Genomic DNA, 12,185 nt, shown 5'->3' with positions numbered 1-12,185 from the left:
AAAGCTTGTGCGGGCGAAAGTATGATGAATAGGATGTTTCTAGATTGCAAAAACTATAACACGTTGAAATTAGGTGTTTAAAACAGGATAATAATATAGAAACCTAGAACTAAATATACATTCAAAATTGAACCATATTGTGCAGAAACCGGGAATATCTAACAAACGTAGAAAGGCAACACGTCGCTTGTTTGTTTTTAAATATAAATTTACGTTTGATAACCGTGATCCGTATTTAAAACTGATTGTTTAATATGCGTCCAAATACATCATATGTTAATAAGTGTATTCCTTTTCTTAAACATAAAAATATCTTTGCATATTTATGCTCGTCTGAAAACATGCAGATTTTTGAATTTTCGGGGTTTATCATATGCCAACCCATTACTAATTTTATATATCATGATATTGTCTTCGGATGTTTCCGTTATTACCCGATCATGGCTAGGAGACAAGAAGCGAGTGTGACCGGTAGGCAGGAGATTCTCACTTTTTCATGGTACCTAATACCACCTCTGGTGTTTTAGAGTTCCTGTATATGCTGATCCGTATATAATGGTTTCTGAATGAACCTTGTCTGACATATGTGGTCCAAGTTGGAGCAACGACAGCGTGGAACAAAATGATGTCGTGTGGAAAAGTATCATAGCATATCTTCTGCAAAAACAGCCTCGTTGGTTGTTATGTGCAACTGCAACTGAAAACAACAAAAAGCAGCTGTTCCATGTGATGTTGAATTTAATACAGCAGTTGTGTAAGAGGACATTTTTATAGGAGGAAAAGTAAATTAGAAGAAATGATAAAAAAGAATGATTTTCGATAATATGATAGATGACATCAGTTTATAACTAAGAACATTAAACAGTAACTTTGTAATCGCCAATTTTAAGTAATAACGAATAGAAATAAAGATTCAACGTCGATTTAAAAAATGTTAAGTTTTGGCAAAAATTTGTTCCCACAGAAAAAAAGGTATGAATTGTTTTGGAGATTATTATGGAGAGATTTGCCATTGACTCCCTTATAAGTCGGTTGAACTTTTTGTCAAAGAGACGGATGTACAGACGGACAGACGGACGGAGGGACGGACTTCCGATTACTATATAATTACCTTCCTGGGGATCCATTTATAATAAACAAAGATATCTCAAGAATTTTGATCGATTGATTTTTTGCTGGTTGTCTTACGTCCGTTCGAGAGATTTTTCAGAGACGTCACCGTGTACTCTTGAAGGGCTTCAGTTTTAGACTTTACTTGGCACTCATGGCTATTGAGCAGTGAGGGTGTCTTAAAGTTGTCATGCCAACACAGAGCATTAGTTTTTAAGATCACATTCGAAGTACCCGCATCTTTCGCTTCAACTTATCTCAGGCTTGACGAAGGAACAATTGCAATCTTTTTATTACTGATTTAGGTCACTCGTGACCGGGGCCCGAGGCTTCGACCTTCCGATGCCAGAATAAGCGCTATACCGAATGAGCTACCATGAATGTGTAGTCAATACTCTCCACTAAGGAGGATAACTCAACTGTGAAATAGATAATTTTAGAAAATAAATATATATATAAATACATGTAGAATGCTCATAATTATACAATAAAATGTGTACAAAAGTTTCCTTAAGTACTGCCCGATACTTACAAACAAAGACATTAGCTGCACAATATTCTCCCATTTTCCTTTGTATAGTTGCTACATTCAAGACAGTATTGGCGGGTAAATATTTTCATTCATTTTATCTGAACCCTTATATTATGATGTCAGCGATTAAATACTGTAGCAGTATAAATTGTAAGAAATTATTTTTTTTAAAACATATTTTATTATTTTATTCATAAATACAGAAATTGATTGGGCAACAGGCATAGCCTATATATAAAGACTCATAAAAACCTATAGGCTTTGAGACAATTGTTTCTATCAAGAAAATAAAAATAAGCTAATTTAAATGTACTAATGATAGAGTTCACTGACCTATAATCCAACCGGGATGTGGAAGTGTTATATTTTTTTGACAAAATAAACAAACCTGTTAATCGGAAAAAAGACAGCGTAAGCTATCCTTGATGTTTATTTATTTCGACACGTCAATACAGGAACAATAATTGAACATTATTAAAATTTATGTTAATGTTATTCTAACTTTTGCCTAATAGAAGGACACTGACCACCAGTTAAAAAAAAATCTTGTGTTTAAATTACAATTTATTTTATAAAGTTCTAGGATTTTGTCCAAATTTATTGTATATTAACTTGTTTACTTGAATTTGACTCGTTTACAAGTGTCATATGTAAATAAATAGTATGCATTGTACATTAAAACTAGTGCTAATTGTAACGGGAACCGTTACAGATGTTCCCCAAACGCTCCTCAACTCCTTTTTGGTGCCATATTCCCTGTAAGCTTCATTAATAAGGACAAACTCTGTGCATTTTTGACTTTAACAACGTTTTCTCAGAAGGATACCAATTATATTCAAATTTTAGCATTGCACCCGTGCTCATGTGAATGCATGTGCCTTATGATCATATCATATTGTCTACACTATCTACATATCTTAATATACAATATATTAAAGCATTCAGTCCAAAAGTATGAAAAATCACTCTTTCAAACGTATTTTTCATTTCACTCGTTCCAAATGCACGCACGAGCGTGCACGTGCATGATGACCACTCCTTCTTGTAGGAGTCCCTTATATTTATCTATATTTTAAATCCCATCCTGTTTGGTTGAAAAACAATGAAAAACAAGGGAGTTATAGCCATTTCAAGTTTAAGCCAATCACATTGCAGCACACGTGCATGCGCGTGATTTCATGATTGTTTTTCTACATCATATTGTAGTATATCCTAATGCATGACTATGTTTTAAATTTCAAAGTATTTCGTCAAAAAACAAAGGAGATATAGCCATTTAAAGTTTCAGCCAATCAGATTGCAGCACGCGGGCATGCGCATGCTTTCATGAAAATTCTTATATATCACGCTGTAGATCTTCATAATGTAGGTCTATGTTCAAAATTTCAAAGGATTATGACAAGAAACAAGAAAGATATTGAGACTTTAGTTTCAGCCAATCAGAGCGAAGCGCAAGTGCATGCGCGTGAGATCTTACTTTTTTGACCATGTCATTCTGTCTATCTTTCTAATATATACTTATAATACGAATTTCAAAGCATTTCATCAATAATTTAAATAGTTAAGTCTGTATCAATTATATTGGACATTTCTCGTGTTGCACGTGCGAGCTCTTGCAAGCACATGTGCATGCACATGCTTTCATGATAAATCTTATATTACAGGCTGTAGATCTCCCTAATGTTTGACTATGTTCAAAATTTCAAATGATTTTATCAAAAAACAAAAAAGATATTGAGACTTTAGTTTCAGCCAATCAAAGCGAAGTGCACGTGCATGCGCGTGCGATCTTGCTATTTTGACCATGTCATCTTGTGCATACTACTAATATATCATTACATTATAAGTTTCAAAACATTTCGTCACAAAATAGAAAAGTTACGGTTATATCCATTATATATTGGTCATTTTAAGTTTTGCACGTGCGCGCTCTTGCAAGCACGTGCGCGCAAAATGACCTTGATTCCGCAAATCTACATAACATGCCTACTTACCCTAAAAAGGTTTCACCTAAGTCGGATGTGTAGTTTACAAGATCACTCGCGGAAAAGATTTTCCCAGGAAGAAAAATAATAATAATAATAATAAGAATAATAACTAGAAAAGAAACTCGTTGCGAGCAACGAGAGGTCTTCCGTCCGATTCTGAAATAAAAAACGAAAAATCTAGCAGAAAAATCATTAAAAAATTCGGACATTCGGGGGAGCGAACCCGGGTCGCCCGCGTGACAATCCAACGCGCTAACCATTCGGCCATTGAAAACACCGCTTCAAATTTTGAAATACGAATATCTCGAAATTGCCTTTTTCGATTCTAAAAGAAATTACATATTACGCATTTGCAAATGAGTCTCTATTAAGATTCAAAATACCAAAGAAAAAAATTGAAAAACAAAAAAATTAAAAAATTGCATTTTTTAAATATGATTCTGGCAGAAACCGGAAGTGCTGACGACGCACGAAAAGGCAATTCTGCAAACCACAAAGTAATGATGTATCATCTCCAATAAGTCTCCAGTTTATATCTTCAACCATTTTCGATAAAAGTGCGCGACAAAATCGCATTTTAATATCAGGAAATTGTCCATAACTTGGCACCAGAAGCGAATTTTCCAAATTTTTCTTCGGATGTAACAACTTCATATAAAGACACATATTTTGTAAGAGTTTCATTGAAAAGCGCTGAATAGTTCTCGAGAAATCGCCTGCACAAAATATGTCAAAAAAGAATAATAATAATAACTAGATATGGGCTCGTTGCGAGCAACGAGAGGTCTTCCGCCCGATCCCGGAAAGAAAACGTAAAATGGAGTTGAAGATATATATATGTAAAAAAAAAACATTTGCACACAAGTGGAGTTTGAACGCAAGACGCCAGCATGAAATTCTAACGCTCTAAATATTACGTTATTGGAACATCTACTCTAAATCAACTTGTATAAATTCACAAAACAGTGCTTCTCTCTTAAAATTATGAAAGGCGGGTCACTCTTCAAAATTTAGCGCCAAACGCCACGAGTTAATCTTTGCACCTTTTCTTTGGAATGTTCTATTAAACAGGTGTGATAGCTTGAATGAAATAAAAAAAAAAGAACTTTCTTAAAGCCTACGTTTCGAAGTTTAGAAAGTATATTTAACACAATTACAAATTTCATTTAGTATATATGCATGGGAAACGGTTATAAATTTTAAACTTTTTTTTTCAATTTCCTGTTTATCCCCAAAGTGAACTATCCCGATTAGTTAATAAAAAAAAAGGTTAAAACGTTTCGCCGAAAAACATGGCTCGCCTTACAGGTACGATGGTCAAGGAATCAGATATCATTTATGCTCAATAACTTTAATCAGGTCTTTGAAACAAAAATGCTAAAATAATCTACATGAAGCGATCTTTAAAAAAAATCGCTTTCTTATTATTTTTTTCTTATTTATAAGTTTAATATGACACAAGTGTGCATAAAAAGCAGTGGTTAAGATTTATACTTGATATTGATACTGATATAATTGATTTTCTTTTTGAGAAAGTATTATTTATAAGTATGATTTAAGATCTTTTTTTTTTCGTGGTGCACAAGAATATTAGGTATCGAATTTCATTTGCACATTTAGTCTTTTCTTTTTCTATTTTGAGAACAAGCCAAAACCAATTAAAGAAGACGTTAGTTTGACATAGAACTGCAACGTAACTACGACGTGACAATCCAAGTATTCCTTTACATTTCATTTATCCTTATGTTACTTTCGTTCAAGCAAACGCTCGGATGCCTCCGTAAACCACTATTGCGAAATGTCGGCGTTGACAGCGACAGCCGCCATTTTGGGCCCGCTTCAGATTTTTGAATGCTAATATCTAGAGTTTAGATTTATCAGCATTCAAAAAAATTATATAGTAAGCATAATAAGAAGGGTTTCTATTACTATACCAAAAATAAATGAAAAATGTTGAAAAACAAAAAAGTTAGAAAAAACGCTTTTTTTAAATTTGCATCTCGTAACGACCGGAAGTACTGACGACGCACGAAAAAGCAATTCTGCAAACCACAAAGTCATGATCTATCATCTCCAATAAGCCTCCAGTTCATACGCTTAGCCAATTTCGATAAAAGTGCGCGACTAAATCGCATTTTAAAATCAGGAAATTGTCCATAACTTGGCACCAGAATCGAATTTTCCAAATTTTATTTGGGATGAACAAAGATCATATTATGACTCATATTTTGTGAAAGTTTCATTGAAAACTGCCGAATAGTTTTCGAGAAATCGCCTGCACAAAATTTTGTCAAAAAAATTAATAATAATAATAAGAAACAGTAGAATCACTATAAGGTCTTCCGTAAAGACGGAAGACCTTAATAATAAGAAACAGAGTAAAAACAATATGTTCCCCAACTTCGTTTGGGGAACATAAAAAACGACAGTCAAACTTTACCAAGCGCTCTCAACTGGGCCGCACATCTGGGAGCGGGGCTCTTCCGAGCAACGTTCTAAGAGGCAGAGGCACTCTACGATCAGGAGCCACTTTACGATCGAGGTTCACTATATCTATATAGCTATACGATCAGGAACTGTATTATCTATCTCTTTCAGTTCTTTAAAATAAACTCTTCGAAAAAGACATCTTATTTGTCATTGGCTTACACTCTCCACAAACTGTAAGAAATTATAGTTAATGCATTTGTAGGGAGATTAATACAAATTACATATTTATACTTTCATTATTTTTTCAATTCCTTATGAAATAAGCTGATTGATTATTCCTTTCTGATGCTTAAGTGATTAACTGATCGTTTAAAATATATATCTGAAGTGCACGAAATTAAAATGCTGCGCAAGGTTATGCGCACTCGAATTAGACTCGGCCTAGCTATTAAATATGATGGTTTCTTACGAACGTTCTATTTTTTTTTATATTTACATCGAAGATGGAAATTTTATGATTGCATAATTCATATTTTATGAGCCACCTTTTCGAACAAATCTTGTGATTGACAATTTTACACTGTCTAATCGATGGAAAGAAATCAAGTGGTGATCTTTTGATTCACATTAAAGTGAAATAAGTTTTAGAACTGCAACAAACTATTTACTTTTGCATTAACTGTTTAGAAAGAGAAAATATCGGCGGAAAGTCTTTGCCAAGTGTACAGGAAGCAAACACTTCCTTTCCCTTAAATACACATTTAACACCTGAAGAAGTCGTCAATGTGTATTTACACAATACACAATGCGTCACAATTAAAATTGTCATAAAGTGGAAGAGCTGAGAAAAGTTTTCAATCCAGTTAAATTCACCTTACATCAGCAAAATTATTCTTAGTTTTTGTATTTGAGAAAAGTAACACATTGCAACGTATCTTTTGTTATTAAAATATTTCAGGAATAAGGAATTCTGATGATAATCTATTGTTACAGTTATGAAGTATTACAAGGAGAAGAAAGAATTGACAAAAAGAGAGTGTAAAAAGAAGAGATTTTTAGTATTTAAAAAAAACACAAAAAATAAAACCCTCAGGTGATTTATAGGCTTATAATTAATTGGAAGTTAGACATGGTTTAATTGAATTTTTTTTAATCTAAAAAAAAAAACAGAATATAAGGAACATTTTTACATCGCTAGAACAATCTGATACAAAGCCCCCAAAAATTGATAATTTAAACAGGTTTGTATTGTCCATCTTTTACGGAATCCCTGCAGGAACATTGATTACTTGTTAGACTTATTTGTTACATGTATAACTTGTTTGTTGTAACCTAATTGTTATGAATATGTTGCTTGTTAAAACTTAGCGTAACGTAGCTATGTAAAACGTGTAGCTTGGCTTAAAAGGATATGTTTAGATCTAGTTTAACTATGGTTTTTATTGATTAATTTTTTAATATTTATTACAAATGTGACTACTTAATTCTTACATGTATCCGTTGGTATGTTTTTTGCTATAACTTAATTGTTATTTGTTAAATGTTATTCCTTGTTACTTTATAGTTGTTACTTAATTTTCATATGTATCTTCCAGTTTGTATAATGATTAAACACACGCATATAACTACCATTTTATATTGTCGTTAGTAATAAATAAAAAGCAAAATATTACTTTTTTCCCTCTGAAACTACACGTAGCCTCTATCTCTCATGCCACGTTTTTGGTTTAAATAAACATCAGATAACAAAAAAAATTGTTCATAGCAAACATAACAATATTATCGATCTATTTTCCCTGGGATATATGATTCAGGCAAGTTTGTTCACTACAATTCATAAAAAAATGATTAAAGGCAGAGATTTAAAGCACCACCTTCACAATAAAACCTTGTCTGGGTAGCCTTGTCAATCAAGTGCATGAAGGTCCATGATTGGATGCTTGTACTTGATTGACATTTACTTACTGCTCCCTGTGTATACTCTGTACACCTTCTTTGGCATTCCTGGGGACCTTCAAGTTAACTTTTGATCATTTGAAGTTCACTAAACATTGCATAGAGAAACTGTATTTCTATGAACTATTAGCTTCATAATATATGAATTAAATTTACCTTAAGTATTTGAAAAAATGCTAATATGAAATAAATTTAAAAAAATTACTTTGGTATATAAAAGCTTTTTTCTCATGCAATTTCTACACTAATTTCAATTGCTAAACGGTAACCTAAAGGGAAATGGTATTGATTAAGGTAAGAGCAGCACTGTGTGAAGTAATGAAATTCAAAATATTTTTAAATGTTTCTTATCATGGGTATTTTTTAATGAAATGTAGTTAACAAGACTCTTTTTTCATTTAATAGATGGGATCCACGGGATGAATGAATGAAGCCTAATTTGGTTGTTACTTTTTTTAAATTAACACATACACTAATATCTAAAATAATCTTTGTTGTAATATTTGAATTTCTAGTATGATATCATCGTATTTTTTTAAAATGGGTAGGGATGTTTTCAAACATTTAATAATAAACCAATATAGATTATTGAGAAACTTTTTACTTCTAATTTGAAATTGTCTCAAAATCCCCAACACATGTAAAGTTTGACATCTGGATATTTCACTGTTTATTAAATCACTTATGTGTATAGGGATTAGGATACAGGTGACCACAGGTAGACTGCTAGCAACTAAAGGAATTCACACCAATACAAAATAAGCCCCTCCCTCACCTGGAATTTACCACCCGGTGAAAAATCTCTGCCTTTAAATTGGAACTAAACATTTTATTTTATAATAAACGTAAGCTAAGCTACCAAGTTCTCCATTTCTACTTTACACTTAGTTATAACTAGCAACAAAAACTTCATGATAATTAAGCCAAAGCAAAAGAAGTTATAATAATTAAGTCAATTTCCCTCTCCAGAGTTCCGTAACGGTTCCTTTGCATTGCAAATGGGCTATTCACTTATTATAGTTATGGCGATTTAACGTAAAAATCTTGCTAATCAGATATCTACAAAACTGTGACGAGGTATTCAGAAATTAACTTTTTTTGTACTTATTTTTGGGGAGTAATTTTTTTCAAATTTTTAAAATCAAAATCTTCAAAATCGCAGAAGAGAAACATGAATGCAGGTATCATTAATAACTATATTTTGAAGGCGGGTGACTAATTCAATATAAACAGTGCGACAATTAACTCCGGACACGAGGTTGTCTAGACTCATTACTACCATTTCTAATTGTCATGTCCAAAACTTTTTTTTATAGTTCTTGATTGTATTTTTTTTTCAGTATTACAGGGCCTTATACTGTTCTCACAAACACGTCTTTTTTTTAAAGATATGAAGTCTTTAAAGTCAGAATCTCTTGGGCAGAAAGATTTTTAGTCATAACAGCTAAATCCCACCTTGCTCCGATGGGAGAAAAATAGGTGTCAGAAGGGATATTTTCTCCAATTGGGAGTTTTTTCAAGTAAAAATGTACAAATTGTAGATAATGATTAATTTTTCCATTCACTGTTAAACAGGGGATATATCCCATAGAATATCATAAGATACATGTATTTCAATCATCATTGTTATATTTTTTTTAAATTTACTATTACTATTATTATTAATTTTTGTATATTTATTTCAAGTCTATTTATGACCAGACATATTGAAAGGCAGTCATTGTGGCAATCTTATTAAAATTAGATCCTTGCTCCGCTGAAGTTAGATCGCTGCACAAAGTAGCTATCTAACTTGAGTGGATCAAAGATATGATTTTAATTAGATTGTTATTGTGAAAATTTTCTGCCTTAATTAATCTTTTGAGAAACATTCAGAGGTCATCATCATGATGAGCAGCTCTTTGGCCTACTTTTCTTGAAAAATGAATAGCGCCACAATAAAAAAAAATCTATCATGTACAATAGTGGTTTTTACTTCCAACCTGTATTTTTCCCCATCTCTTTGCGTGTCCTTAGTATACAAATAAAAGCCATTTTTGTCATCAGGAAGAGATTAAGATTTCAATTTCAAGTCGATACTTGGGAAAACCAAAATTCCTTTCTTACAACCATACACTTTAGCATGACATATTTATAGCAGATAATAAACTGAGTTATTGAAATAAAACATCCGCCTTTGTATTTGTCTACCATTTCATTTATATCTGAAAAACATTTCTATAAATGAAAATGGAATACAAAGAATTGAAACTGTTCTAAAACTAAAGCTTTATATTTTGCACTTAACGTCACTAACAATAATATCTTAGTACAGGTGAATAATTTCTTCTTTTTTTGAAAAAAAAAAAAGTTTTGACCAATTTGAGTCAGTTTAAGACTAAAAAAGGTATGTGTAAGGAATTTGGCGTAAATTCTGTAATCTGATTCTCAACCAATAACCGATAAAAAGATAGAAATACGTGCTTTTAAAATCAAATATATTTTAGTCTGTTATTCGTTTTTTTGTAAAACAAATTGTATTAAGCAGCATTTCATGCAAAATATTTAATTATCTTCAAGTTTTCTGGCGAATATGAATTTCGAAATATACCAAGGAAAGTGTAATATAAAGTTTAGAAAAATATACCAAGTCAGTTGAATTTAATGGGGAAAATCAAAATGGTTAAAATAAGCTCATGTAAATTTTGTGATTTTTATCATTTTGTTTTTTCTCATAAAATTCACCTGGCTTGGTATATTTAAAAAAAAAACATATTCTGAAATTTATTTTCATCTGTAAAGTTTCACTTAATGTGATTTGACCACATTTTTCATTTAATAGAAGTATGCATAAATATTTTCCGAGTCAATTTCATTTTCCAAGTCTTAGGAGGAAAATTTCTAAACCTGTGACATGATATACATGTAAAGTCTCCTCCAAAGAAAAAAAAATGTCTGTATAATCTGTCCTTAATTTCATTGGAAGTGCAGCAGTTTGCTTGAAAACCATGTCTCCATAAACTGGAAAAACTATCAATGAAGAAGAGTAGCAAACAAGTCATTGAAAGTGGCATTAATCGTGGATTCCGGAAAGTTATGAAATGTGATCGGTTGCCAAGAATAAGTAAGTATTCTCTGTTGATCGGTTTTACTCGTCGCAATATTTGTATGGAACTGGAAGACAGAACATTTGTGGTCCTTGTCGAATCAGAAGAACTCTTAACAAAGTAATTTTCTTGATAACCAATAATATGAATTAAAAAGAAATCCAACTTTGCTGAAGAAATAATGATACACGACACAAATAAACCCTAGAAATAGTTTATTTCAAACTACATGTACGAGGGTTGTCCCGTAAAATCGTGGACAAGTTGTCTAGTTTGAAAAATAATCATCACTGCGTTCTGAAATTTTCACCACTTTTTAGGAAATAAATTATGAATATACATAGCAAATTTCAAATAGATATATGCATAGGTAAACAAATTGTGATATTTTATGTTATGTACTGTATCGCCCTACGGCGCACGGATGATAACGTCAAAGTGTCTAAAACAGCGTCACGTTTCATCTTTGCTAAACTTAAAGTTGGATAAGCCCCACTTAAATTTAGAAATTTTATTGATTTACATATGTGAGTATCTATAACCAGTTAAGAAACCAATAAGGCACACTCATGCGATTTTCTGAATATTTATTAGCAAGTTACAGACAGTATTCTCACCATCATTCAACTAAAAGAGAATCTCACATCGACGGTCGACAGTGACAGTGTCCTTTGCTATAACAAATGGCAGTCTGTCCATATGTTTTGTACTATCTGGGGACTCGATCACGAAGACTTCACTAAGAAAACTTTCATTTCATTTATATACTAAAGATCTGGTGATATTTTTCATATTTTCTTTCTTCTGTATTCATTTAAAGTCTCTTAAGGCGTCATTGCAACATCCTAATCTATCTGAACTGCTCTCCGGTGCGCCGTAACGTCACAAAAAGTCGCCAATTTTTGGGTATTGTGTTTATTACTTTCCCATTTCAAATGCTCGGGAAACTGCCAAAAATTAACCAGATGCCTTGAAATTTTTAAAAAGACGACAGAATTGATTAAGGAATGGAATTAGGATAATTTTCATCCTAATCTTATGTATTGAAAACTTTTCTTACGAATTAATTCTTATGTCTTCTCT

Source organism: Saccostrea cucullata, unplaced genomic scaffold (assembly GCF_032062105.1).
Source record: "Saccostrea cucullata isolate Sc308-1 unplaced genomic scaffold, CSIRO_AGI_Scuc_v1 ctg170, whole genome shotgun sequence".
NCBI classification, from domain to species: domain Eukaryota; kingdom Metazoa; phylum Mollusca; class Bivalvia; order Ostreida; family Ostreidae; genus Saccostrea; species Saccostrea cuccullata.
The sequence above is the reverse complement of the archived record's forward strand: the minus strand, read 5'-3'. Positions refer to the sequence as shown.